This window comes from Protomyctophum parallelum (assembly GCF_964188405.1).
Source record: "Protomyctophum parallelum genome assembly, chromosome: 1".
Taxonomy (NCBI): domain Eukaryota; kingdom Metazoa; phylum Chordata; class Actinopteri; order Myctophiformes; family Myctophidae; genus Protomyctophum; species Protomyctophum parallelum.
In genome coordinates, this window is record NC_139697.1 from 36,452,620 (window position 1) to 36,465,342 (window position 12,723).

Here is a 12,723-nt window from a genome sequence, read left to right on the forward strand (position 1 = left end):
ATTTGCAAAAGCTGTTTTCTGTCTGGAAGAACCTACTTAGCAGATAGGGAAATCTTGTGCAGCGAATGCTGCCATACGCTCTTGCATCGTCTCAAGAGTAAATTCCACCAAGTCTCCGGATTGGAGGTTTCCACACGCCCCACAGACCTTCCCCACCATGCTGTCATTCACAGTCACTGTGACCTGCTGAGTGCGACTGTAGGACAGCTGGAAGGTTGAACTCTTCTCAATAACGATGGACTTCCCATTTGCCTTCACAGATAAGTTGTTTCTCAGTCTCGGGAGGGTCACCTTTCTACCATTGACCTGAGTACAGCAATGAAGAAAAATGTCATGTGATCTTATTGTGCAGCTTAATGAGGTCGATTAACTAAATGCTGTATGTGTATATTATGTACACACACACACCTATATATTTTTGAGGGGTGCTATATGTGAGGATGCAAATTGTGATTGGCCAGAATGAGATCATATATGATGATGTATGATGATAAGAGCACCCCTCACTTCACACAGGTGTGATTGTTTTTCCTTATTGCATGTGTGTGCGCTCCATTGTTAATACTAATACAATCTTATACTGTCTACATAATACAGTATATGCTGCACCAATGTCAGGAACATACATTTCTGCATGTGCTCGGCAATGGCATGCTAATGTACCGTATTTATGAAACTGTGCTTATGTTCGAAACCCACCCAGGTGTCATGTTTGTCAGTGACTGTGACAATCATGTCATTGAGGAACACATAAATGGCCACAACGGTCTTCTGGCCTATCTCTGTGCATTCCTGCAGACTGACCACCACTCTGAACCACTCCGGCCCTGGTGAGTATTCACAGGACGCAATGAGCTCATAGGCCTGCATGACTGTGATGGAACCAACTTCCCCGTTGAAAGGGGTGAAGAGGCCTCCATTCATCACGCACTGCTTAGGATAGCAGCCTCGTTCATATTTCTCAACTTCGCAGCTCTCTGCGGGCCCGCACTTCATTTCATCGCACTGCACCTGGCCACCAGCAGTGCATGTGCAGTTCTGCTGACAGTCATCCCTCACCATAGACTCGCCGAGCTGCAAAGGGAGCAAAAAGCACAACGAAGGCCACAATTATCTTTATTTGTCACATCATTTCCAGGTGTATAGAATGGGTGAAATTATTTCAATTTTGCGCACTCTATCCTTTTGTAGTATTCTGTTAATTAGAGAGAGGATAGATCGAGGTATTTTAAGAGCAGAAGAGAAAGAAAGTCAGATTTATTCTTCAGCTTTACTCACCATATAGGTATATCCCTGGAAGTAACAGCTACAACTGTTGAGGCTAACACAGCCTGTCCCATTGAAGTAGTATCCATCATTGCAGGCACAGCCCTCAGCACATGTGTCTGCACAGGTGATGGTGTCTATGAGACCAGGGCACGGTTTGTCACAGGTCTCTGCACACACCTGATAATGGCTGGTGACTGAACAGGATAAAGCTGCAAAAAGTATCACATTTAAATTTCAGGTATTTCGCTGACAGTCTTGTATCATAATATTACAATGAGGACAATCATAGTTTTTGAAGGGCGATATAGCCCCTCCTATCCAGCTTTTGGTGTATGTGCACAAACTTTGTCCTCCACAAACATTAAATCCCATTGACAATGAATGCACAATTTTTAGTGTTCGTGTAAACACAAACATTGCACACATATTGAAGACGAAGACATGAGGACGCAAATTCTGATTGGCTGGAATGAGATGTTATATGATGATGTACAATGATAAAATTGCCCCTCACTTCACACGGGTGTGATTTTTATGTAATTAAAATGTATATCTGTATATCTTACGACAGAAATGTTCGTTCCTCCACTTGTTCACTTTCACCCCTAATGTCTGACAGTCTGTCATGTAGGCGGAGATGCTTGAACAGAGAACATTGCGCGCTCCCTTAGCCTGGCAGACATCAAAAACGCAATCTCTGTAGTAAGGCATGGCATCTATTACACTGTGGCAGGCAGCAAAGGGACCATAAGCATCTGTGATCATTTTACAGTCTTGTTCAAAGACAGCCTTTTGATTGCTGTCACACTTGGGGCAGACGTCTCCGCTGCAGCCATCTTCACAAACCACTCCAGGCACCACTCCAGACACTTTCCAGGCTGCACCAAAGCTCAGAATGTCTTTGGTATTATTTGGCAATACTTTCCCATCAGGCAGCTGGAACTCATCTGCTTTGTTGTCGTTGAAGTTGCCACACAGACCGCAGGTCTTGCCCCTGTAGTTGCCAGGTACAGTGACAGTGACGCGGTAGACCATGTCATATGTCACTCTTAGGCCGAAGTCAGTCGCGATGACGTAGTAATTGCCTTCCTGGTAAACTTGGATGGCACCTTTCTTAAGGTTCAATGGGATGCGAGATTCGACACCATTTACCTGGAGAAAATGATAAAGCAATTTGATACTCCTAGAAAATTAATATGATGTAATACGTTTTGAATGGTACTTTTACAGCAACAAACTCATACACATTACATGCATTGTTTTAACTGTTGAGTTGAATTGAGCAGTATCTGAATAGTATAAACATGTAAACTGACAGTTTTTAATTAAAGGACATTGATGCTCTATCAGAAATCAAATGAGAACATAATCATTTTAATTGGTCTGTGGCAAAATGTGATACCATGATTATTCCAAGTTGGTTCTTGCGTAGGATCAAGATGTCTCCATAAACTTTTGTCCATAAAAGTTTTGCCACTGAGACTTTGGGAGTTGCAGACATGGCGTACCACTTCTCGTTCTCCACCACCACAGAGAAGGGGTTGAGACGTGTGCCCTTCAGGTGGCAAGCTTGAGCTGCAGTGTAGGTGCAGGTGCCTTGGAAGTCATAAGTGCCATTGTCAAAGGTCTTGTAATGAGGATCACCAGAGATGGTGCAGGTTCCATTTCCAAAAGGCTGACATGATCGGACACCTTTCTTTACTTCACACCTCTCGTCAGGTCCACAGGTGTACTCTTTGCAATGTACCTGGAAGATAAAGGGGTTGGCTAAATCAATTTTACTTCAAATATCTAACTTATTATAAGAAGTATGGATATTTTAGCCCAGACAAACAGACAGCCCAGACATATTATATTTTAGCCCAGACAAACAGACAGCCCAGACATTATACAATCTTTGAAAATGTTAACCAACCGTGCCATTGCAGATGCATTCCTCCTTGCAGAGTCCATTAGGGTAGAATGTCTCTCCCTTCTGGTAGTAACGACCTTTGTAATGACAACCACACTGATTGAAGGGCACACATTTGTCACCACTGAGGATATAGTTGTTATTGCAGGCCCATCCCTCCAAGCAGGGTTTCTTGCAGGCTCGAGGAGGTGTCAAATGGTCACATGTGGCATGGCATGGGCTGACACAATGTTCATAGTGGCTGTGGACTGGGCGAAGGAGCTGAGATTCAGGACAGAAATCTTTTTTTCTCCACTGATCAACTTCAACTCCCCTTTCCTGGCATTTTATGGTATAGGTGGAAAAACTGTTACACCAAGAGCCCTTTTTGCCGTTGTTCAGACAAACATCAAAAACACAGTCTTTGAAGTACTCATCTGGGTGTTCAACGGCATGGCATTTGGCAAAGGGCCCTTTAGGATCTTTGATTTGACCACAGTAGTCATTGGTTTCAAACTTCTCTTTTAGCGTAATGTCACAGCTGGGACAGAGGTTCTTGTCTTTGCAACCCTCAACACAGCCAGGGATCTCTGCAACCCTCCAGCTTTTACCAAGTTCTTCTGCACTGGCTGCCTGCTTCCCGTTCTTCATCTTCAGGTCGTCTTTGGGGTTGAGGTTGTAGTTGCCACACAGGCCACACATTATGCCAGCATAACTACTGGGAACAGTTATTGATACAGTGGACTGCCAGTCGTAGGACACTTGGAGTCCAAAGTCGGTCAGGATCTCTGCAAAGATCCCACTTTGCTTAATTGTAATATTTTTGAGGAAAACAGGCAGATTGGCAAGTTCTGTATTTACCTGCAAAACAATAATTCAATTCACTCAAGAGACTGAGAGTATGCGACTATTGCACTCTATATATGTTTGTTTAAATGTTTATGTTGCTCTGGAGAGGGTCTGGTGGAGCTGTTGTCCCCGCAACCTGACTACGCATTAAGCGGTTTAAGATGGATGGATGGATGGGTTTTTTGTATGCCTTTTACTATGATTTCACACTTGTAAGTCACTCTGGATAAGAGTATCTACTAACTTCCTAAATTGGGAATTGAGTGTACATGGTGAACAAATGGCTTGTAAAATTGTGATATCTATCATAAGTACAGTCTTACCAGTACTGAACCTTTGTGGTCTCTGCTGATGACAATTGAATATTCATATACTTCAACCTCAACCAACTTGGCGCTGGAGCCGGCTGTCTTGCCACGGCCATCGTTTTGCACGCTGACATTAAAGTGACTGAGTTTGGGGTCACTGGAACAGACACCAGCCATCTGGTACACACAGGTGCCTTGGAAATCGTAATGGCGGCCATCAAAGGTTGTGTAATGGGGGTCACCATACACTGTGCATGTGGCATGGGCCTTGGCGTGGCATTCTCTGATGTCATCGACCACCTTGCACTCACGCCCGGTACCACATTTTGACTGCTCACATTGCATCTGTCTGCTAGCTGGGTTACATGTGCACCTTTTGGTACATCGCTCATCGGCCCAGAAGGAGAGGCCGGCCTCTATATAGCGGCCATCGTAATTACAGCCGCACTGGGCTTTGGGAACACATTTGGTGCCACTGAGCAGGTAACCCTCATCGCAAGTGCAGGTTTCCACACAGCTCTGTTTGCATTTAGAGTGCGCGTCTGGGTCATCACAGGTGGCTGGGCAGGCTTCGCCACAGAACTCATAGTGGCTGTTCTCGGGGCATGAAGGTTCAGCTGATTGAGGAAGACAATGATGTTAATTGAGCTGAATGCAGTCCGCCTTGTTTGGTGGCTTTCACTCCACACTATAGGCAAATGTTAAGCAGCATGACACAAAGATTGAGTTTATATGCAGCTTTTGAATTTGATCCATTAAATAAAGAACTACACTTGAAAAGGTTAAAATGTTTAACTACTTAAACCCTAGCATCTGTGGTCTTGGGGAAATTGCAGAAATAGCAGATCTACAAGTTCATGCATTGTGATCTTGTAGAGCAGTTATTTTCAGTGAAGTTATTTAGTAGAGTGAAAACAGAAAATACACTAGTATAGAGAGCTGAGGGACTCCGGTCAACAGCGTATGGGGTTTAAACTGTTAATGTGTTTAAACAATTTAAAAGCTATATAATAGGCCTACCAGAACGGACAAATGCAAAACTTAAATGTATGCCATGCTTTTGTTTTTGCTTAAATGTAAGTCGCTCTGGATCAAGAGCGTCTGAAATGCCTAAATTGTAAATTGTAAATTGTTAAAACTGTGAATATTTACTTAAGCTCTAATAAAGTGTTTGATTATCAGAAAGGCACTGAGAAGCCAGGACAACAGAAGGCTGTACAGAATAGCTGCAATTTATACCAATTACTTACCGCAAAGGGCAAGTTTCCTCCAATTAAGAATTTTGACCCCTGCCCTCTGGCAGGCATCACCATACACCTCCAATGTATCACACAGGAACTCATGAAGCCCCTCGCCCATGCACACGTCGTACAGACAATTGTCGTGGTACACTTTTGGCTCAATAACAGCGTTGCAGCTGCTTAACGGACCCTCCATGATGTGGCTGAGTAACCCACAGAATGCATGTTCACTCAAGTGCCCGAAGAAGCCCTGGTTTTTACAGCTCTCACACTTGCCAGTGCATTCATCACTGCAGTGGGTATCCATATTGGGGACCCTCCAGCTCTTACCGAAGGCTACAGTGCTGCTGACCACGGAGCCAGAGGGAGTTGTCATATCATCCTCGTCTTTGCCGTTAAAGTTTCCACACAAGCCACACACCTTGCCAGCAAAGCTGCCTGGCACGTTGATGACGAGGTGCTGTTCCCAGTCATACTGCACTGTCAGACCAAACTCTGTCTCTATGACAACTGACAGGCCACTCTGGGACAGTCTGACCTTGCCGTTACCCAGGTTGATCGGGAGGTTCCATAATGTGTAGTTCATCTAACACAGACAGGCAGACATACATATTTTGTCAAATCCATCACACTCTAACACATTAATAATTTTAAATAAGTATTCTAGTAAATAAAGGTACACTAAATTCAGTGATTACTATACTAGTTCAGCAGAATCATTAAACTAGGAAGCTTATATGCCCCTGGGTAGTAAAGTAGAAGTAGTAAAGAAGAAAAAAAAAAACACTTACTCTGACAAGGCCATATTCTGAGCGCACAATGGTGATCGTGTATCCATAGACCTTAATGATCACTTCACCAACAACTGGAGCCTTTGATCCAGCATGGTATTCATTCTTGGCTTCGACCTCGAAGGCGGGGTGGCTCTTATCAACATGGCAGTTCTTGGCCATGATGTAGGTGCAATTGCCCATTAAGTTAAAATAATAGGCATCAAATGTGCGGTAGTGAGGATCACCCATGACCCAGCAGGTACCTGCTTTTACACCCGGGGGCTTTTTCACACAGATTGGCGATGTACCGCTCATTTTGCACTCTTCATCCTTTTGGCACTTAATGGTTCTGCAATCATGTATTTCTGTCATTGAGTGTAGAAGTGGGAGAACAAAATAAGTATTGCATAATATGGAAAGACAAACTGCACAATAAAGCATATCACCTTATGGTAATTCATCTCAATGTGCTTCACATGCTCGGATGGACGTGTGTGCATGCCGGCATCAACACATAATAGGACATTAATCTGTCAATTCAGCCTCATTGTAGGCTGTCTGTGCCGGTACCATTTTGACAATTGTTATGCATTTCAGTGATATACATTATACAAACTTTGGATAGTCACATACCATTAGCAGATGCAGCTGATCCATAGCCGTTGGCTAAAGCAATGCCAAAACTGTAGACCCCAAATGGAGACTCATGGTGAGTTATCTGGTTGAAGCCTGCCGTTGTGCCGTAAGACAACACAGTAAAGGAGTACTCACTCCCATCCACTTTATTCCACTTGGTATCTGAAGGCAGGGAACTGTTGTCTAGTTTGATGCCATCAAGATTGTTGGAACGTGCCACAAGTATCGCTAGATTGTTGAAGCCTTCTTGTCCATCCAGGGCATAGGATACACTAAACTGGTTTGTGGGCAGGATGTTCATTAGGAAGGGATCAAAAGGGATGACAGTCAGCCAGTTCAGGGTTGGTACATACCCCCCATTGAACTCAAACAAGACCTGGATCGCCTTGTCAGATGTTAGATATATAGTAGATGGCCATTTAGATTCAATTTGATATGTTTGCCCGGCATGCATTTTAAAAGTATTGACCTTGCCCCCAACATTATTTGTGACTGTAGTGGGCTCGGAAGCCTGGACATAAACACTATCATGTCCTGGTGATATATATGGTATCCCCCATTCATCCAAATAATGATAATGCAGGGGAGCAATAATGAATTCCGTCCCCCAGCTTTTCACTGGAAGAAGCTGCTCATAGACATGGTTGCAGGTGGTGTACATCTCAGCACAAGTGTGGCCTGACAAGACGCCAACAGGAAGCTCTGAGATGACCTTGCTACCGCTTAGATCATCCTGACTCTGAATCTGAACACTCTCAAATGGTTCTAGCTTAATGCTCAGTTTACTTCCTGAACTGTAGTGTTTCCCTTGGAATGTCACGGAGCCTCTCAAAAAAATCAAAATAGAGTTGCGATGCTGGTGGTTAGTGATGGCAAACTCTTTGAAGGTTCCCTGCATGTAACTTGGAGGGGTGAACACATAGTACTCATTGCCCCATTCATTAATGGGGTAGAGCACAGACGTGTCAGCAGTGTCTTCTTTGTAGTTGAGCGAGACCACAGTGACCTCCTGGCTGGCATTGATGAGGACAGTCTGGTGAAACGTTTTGCTGCCTCTCATTTCTACTTCGTCAAGCAGTCGAAAGATTGCCCCATTACCGGGATGAACTTTCTGATGGTAGACCTTACCAAGGGCTGTTACTGTGACATCGGTTGTGCCTTGTGAGGTAGGTGGAGCTGTGACTTCAATCTGGAAACGGGCATGCTTAACCTCATCATTAAGGTTTTGCATGAACACTGTTGCAAACTCTCTGCCTGCTGGCACTGCAGAGCAGAAGCCTAAAGAAATCAGGAATTAATAGTTGAACGTAATGTAGGAGATTTCCCCCAACATTCAAAATGTTACAGTGCACATATATTGGTCGACAGTCATTAGTACGACATCAACAACCTATTAGTCCACTTGCCAGAATATGAACCTTGACATTTTACTATTTAAAAAAACCTTTTAAAATAGTTCAAATAGGTGATGATAAAATGATTTTCAAAATAGTAAAAATGGCAAATAAGTTTAGGGATAAGGGTCGGCGCAAGATGGAGCCCTATAGACAAATCCACAGAGGGGTGCCCTGGGCGCGGCCATTACTGAGGTGTAATCCATGGAGCAGGTGCTCCGTAGGCCAGGTGTGGCTAATCAGTGCTGCTGTGCTTAATGGTACACCTCAGTAATGGCCGCACCCAGGCAACCCTCTGTGGATTTGTCTATATCTCAAACCCTAACCTACACATACGCGTTAGTCAGACCATTGTTTCTGCATGTCGGAGTCGGACTGTTGGTGTGTATAATCTATAATCTTAGTGCGCATCCCATATCAGTTTCTGATTCAAAGAGATATTTATAACATTTAAATTATTGTAGTCATTAAAACAATGTAGTATGGGTGACTCCAGTAAACTTCTAACTTTTAACTGTAGCAGTGTTTGTGCCATGCTCTGCACATTTAGCTACAGTATTCAAGGAATAACGCCTCACTTTGGCAATGTGTGTAATGTGTTTTGTCCTAAATAAGAAGTAGCCTGTCCCAACTTACCAGTGAGCAGCAAAGCAGCAAAACAGTGTACTGGTCCTTTCATCATCACCCCTACAATAAAGACGATAATAGAATATTATAATCCATACGATCTGTGTTCACGTCATGGTATACCTAATTCATTATCCTATAGCAGGAACGCACAGTCACACCAACGGTAGTTCAGTCAGATAACTCACAAATACATTGATTCTAATACTAGCTTGAGAACATTTTATTTATAATTAATGTACAAATGTGAATATTATATTTTATTGTGGCATACAGGCTATGCTATAATACATTACTGCCTGCTCAGCACATCAGCAGACAACCATTTAAGAGCAGGGATATACGGTAAATGGTAATACAACTCTGATTATAAGACGACCCCCATTTTTCAAGACTCATTTGTGGGAAAAGAACATTGAATGTCAAATAGTAATAATAAATAGTAATAATACGACCCTGTTTTCCATTGGAAATAAACGTATATACAGGCCAATGGGGTATATACATATTTTGTTTCAGGGATTAACAGGCACAGGTGACTCTCAAAGTATAATTAACTGCTGTGTAAATTAGAACAAAGGAACAGCTGGGAGCCCCTAGTTTGAGAAATGTGATTTGCAGTACAATACTTTAAGACATGCCGTTTAAGCTTTTGCAGCAGGTGGACAGTAACAAAGTATAATTATTTCTTGAGTATTGTAATGTACATTGTATTGCACATTTTGAGTTTACTCTAGGAGGGTAAAAGGTACATTAGGAATTAACCACCCTATTTCAAACATAGTGAAAATAGCACATCTACAACACATTGTGATGCATTTTAGCTTGTAGATCTGCTATTTTCACTATTATTCATATATATTTTTTACTTTCTGGAAAATCTTTGAATTTTTGAGGAAAATGTCTAAATGTCAATACAGCAGTACATTGTTATTAAAAAGAAATGTACATTGTAAAGTATTCTATTCTAATTAAAAAGAAAATCTAAATAAACTACTTTGACTTATAGAGTACTTTGTCCATTAATGGCTGATCCATTTAAATATTGTTACACTGTTAAACATTATTAAAGCCTTTTTAAATGCATTCTTGGAAATATCTGCCAAAAATTCAGGAACGTAAAAAGACTATATGGTTTACACTTATCTGTATAACATTCGTGAATTACACTTACCTGAGCAAGGAAACCAGGAATCTGAACAAGGGACTTGTAGATTGATAGCCTTTTATTTGGTTTGGTGACAGGATGGAGGCCAATCAGGGCACAGGTCTCATGCGAGGCTGACAGCTAACATATGGATATTTGACCATTCAAACTCACTGAACTCACTGACTCACTGCTTATCAGTTGGAGATGAATTTGTGATAACATAGAGTTTTGGGTGGTGTTACGGTGTAGAACCGTATCTTGAATTACACCCTAACCAAAACAAAAAAACACACAATAGATTGATGGCCTATATTGTTCTTATTATCACAATTTTATAGGGAACATAGATGAATATCTAAACGGAACCTGTTATCAATCACAATCTCACTCTGCACAATACTTTGTATTGTTTGAACTTCAGGGAGGGACTTTTTTTTGTTTTGCGTGACATTTTACTGGGTGCATCATTTGTCCATTATGTCAAAGAACCACACATTGTTCACACAATCAGTTTGATGACTAGAAACCAATAACGGTAGGCCTACTTGGCTCACAAATCTGTGAATAAGAAAGTCTAAATCCTGACATGTTGCTCAGCAAAAACAACATATTTTCTACTGCAAAATGTGTCTACCCGTTTATCAGTTGAAAGTAAGGTGGCTTATGTTATGTGAGCACATCACACACAATGTTGTGAATTATCCATCAACACTTTCATCTGTGTCAGTGTTGAGAATGCTGTCTTATTTTCTTTTAGAAAGGAGAATGAAAATAAAATCTTCTGAGATAACAGACCGTGGTCTGTGGAGCATGTGTGGTTGGTTGCTGCGTAGTTTGTGCATGGTGTGAGTGTGACTCTGCCCTCTGCCAATTAGCCTGGTTCCTAGTAAGCCTCAGCCCCTTTCCTCCCCTTTGCTTTGTAAAGTACAAAACTAAAGTATCAAAGTAATCAAAAGGTTGGCTTTACACAGAAGTCCACAGTTAGGCCTGACTCACACGTGCACAACAGATTGTTGTATAGCTGATGCATGAGACTTGTTTACTGATGCAAGCTCGCAATTCATTTCCAATGGGAGTCACATGGTTTGACACAACATTTTTGTTGTATGAGGGGGAGGGGGGCAGTCGAAACACAGCCGAAAGCCGTACAACAAAAACGTTGTGTCAAACCATGTGACTTCCATTGGAAATACATTGGGGCAGCCATGACACTTACCCTTTGTTTACATGATCATCTACATCTAGCATCCAACAATGTTGTATGCTAGATCGATAGGTGTGAGTGAGGCCTTGGCGGCTGGGAGAGAGAGGATCCTGGCTCCCCACCGCCTTCCAGGAACAGACTGACTGATAGAGTAGGTGAGCAGGGAGAGCCATGATCAGGGGCACTCCCACACTAGTCCAACAGCCAGTCAGGGTTGATCAGCCTCGGAAACCCAGAAGTTTTTATTTCACTCCCTGACAAGCTGTTGCCAGACCTACCAGACAGGCGCAGCCGTTTTCTGCTGTCGGCCAGCATCTCTTTGGGGTTTTTAGACAGCTGGTGGATGGAAATTAAGCTCACTGCTGCAAACGTTTCTGGGAATCTGGCCGTCGCTGCATTCAGAAAGTGTTTCTCCACTTGTTCACTTTCACTCCTAAAGTCTGACAGTCTGTCATGCAGTCCGTCCGTCCATCCGTCTGTGGACAGCTAATCTCTGGCACCGTTGCCTTGATCGCAGCCACACTCTGCACACACACTCCCTGGATGCCAGAGCTGCACCTCTGCCCCAAGTTTTTCCCTTGTTTGGCCTGTTATAGCGCCACCAGGAGACCGCTTTTTGCTAAACACATTTTTTGACAGTACACATACAGATTTTGTCCAAAGTTCCAAGGAGTGCTCCGTTTCCAACAAAATGCCACAAATCATGAATACATTGTGTGATTTCCGTGAAGTTTTGCACACACATTCTCACTAGGCCGAGGAAGAAATGCCACTTGAAAATGTAATCAATCAATCAACCAATCAATCAATCAACCAATCAATCAATCAATAATCTTCCTAAATCATAGGGGGGAAGGGCCGGGGAGGGCCGGGGAGGGGATACAAAAGAAAGTCAGCACACAGCATGATAAAGACATATTAAGCAGTGTAAGCACACAACAATAAAATATGGCACACATCCTACAGACAGGTCAAAGTCAAACAAGTAGAAAATGGCAACTGGCAAATAAAGGGCAATGCCAATAACATGGTGAGCAAGCAGTAAAACGTTCTTGCCAATGCCAAAGTGCTACACCGCATACATCCACCAGGGGTCATTAGCCAGCGTGTCGGCGCCGGCGGCACCAGCTGCTTTTTAGGTGACTCTTTTGCCCTTTTTAATTTTGGAGCCACTACTTTTTAGCGTCAGAATGGAATATATAACGATACTTTCTTCAAATCAGACATAAGAAACCATATCTGTACTTAAGTGTCGCTTTCATTTCAATACAATAATATTAACCTATTATAATTTGTGCCCAATTTAAGGAATAAACATACCTTATGTACAATACGGTGTCAGCTACTTCCGGTCGCCTTCCCGTCTGTGTTGAGTGTTCAG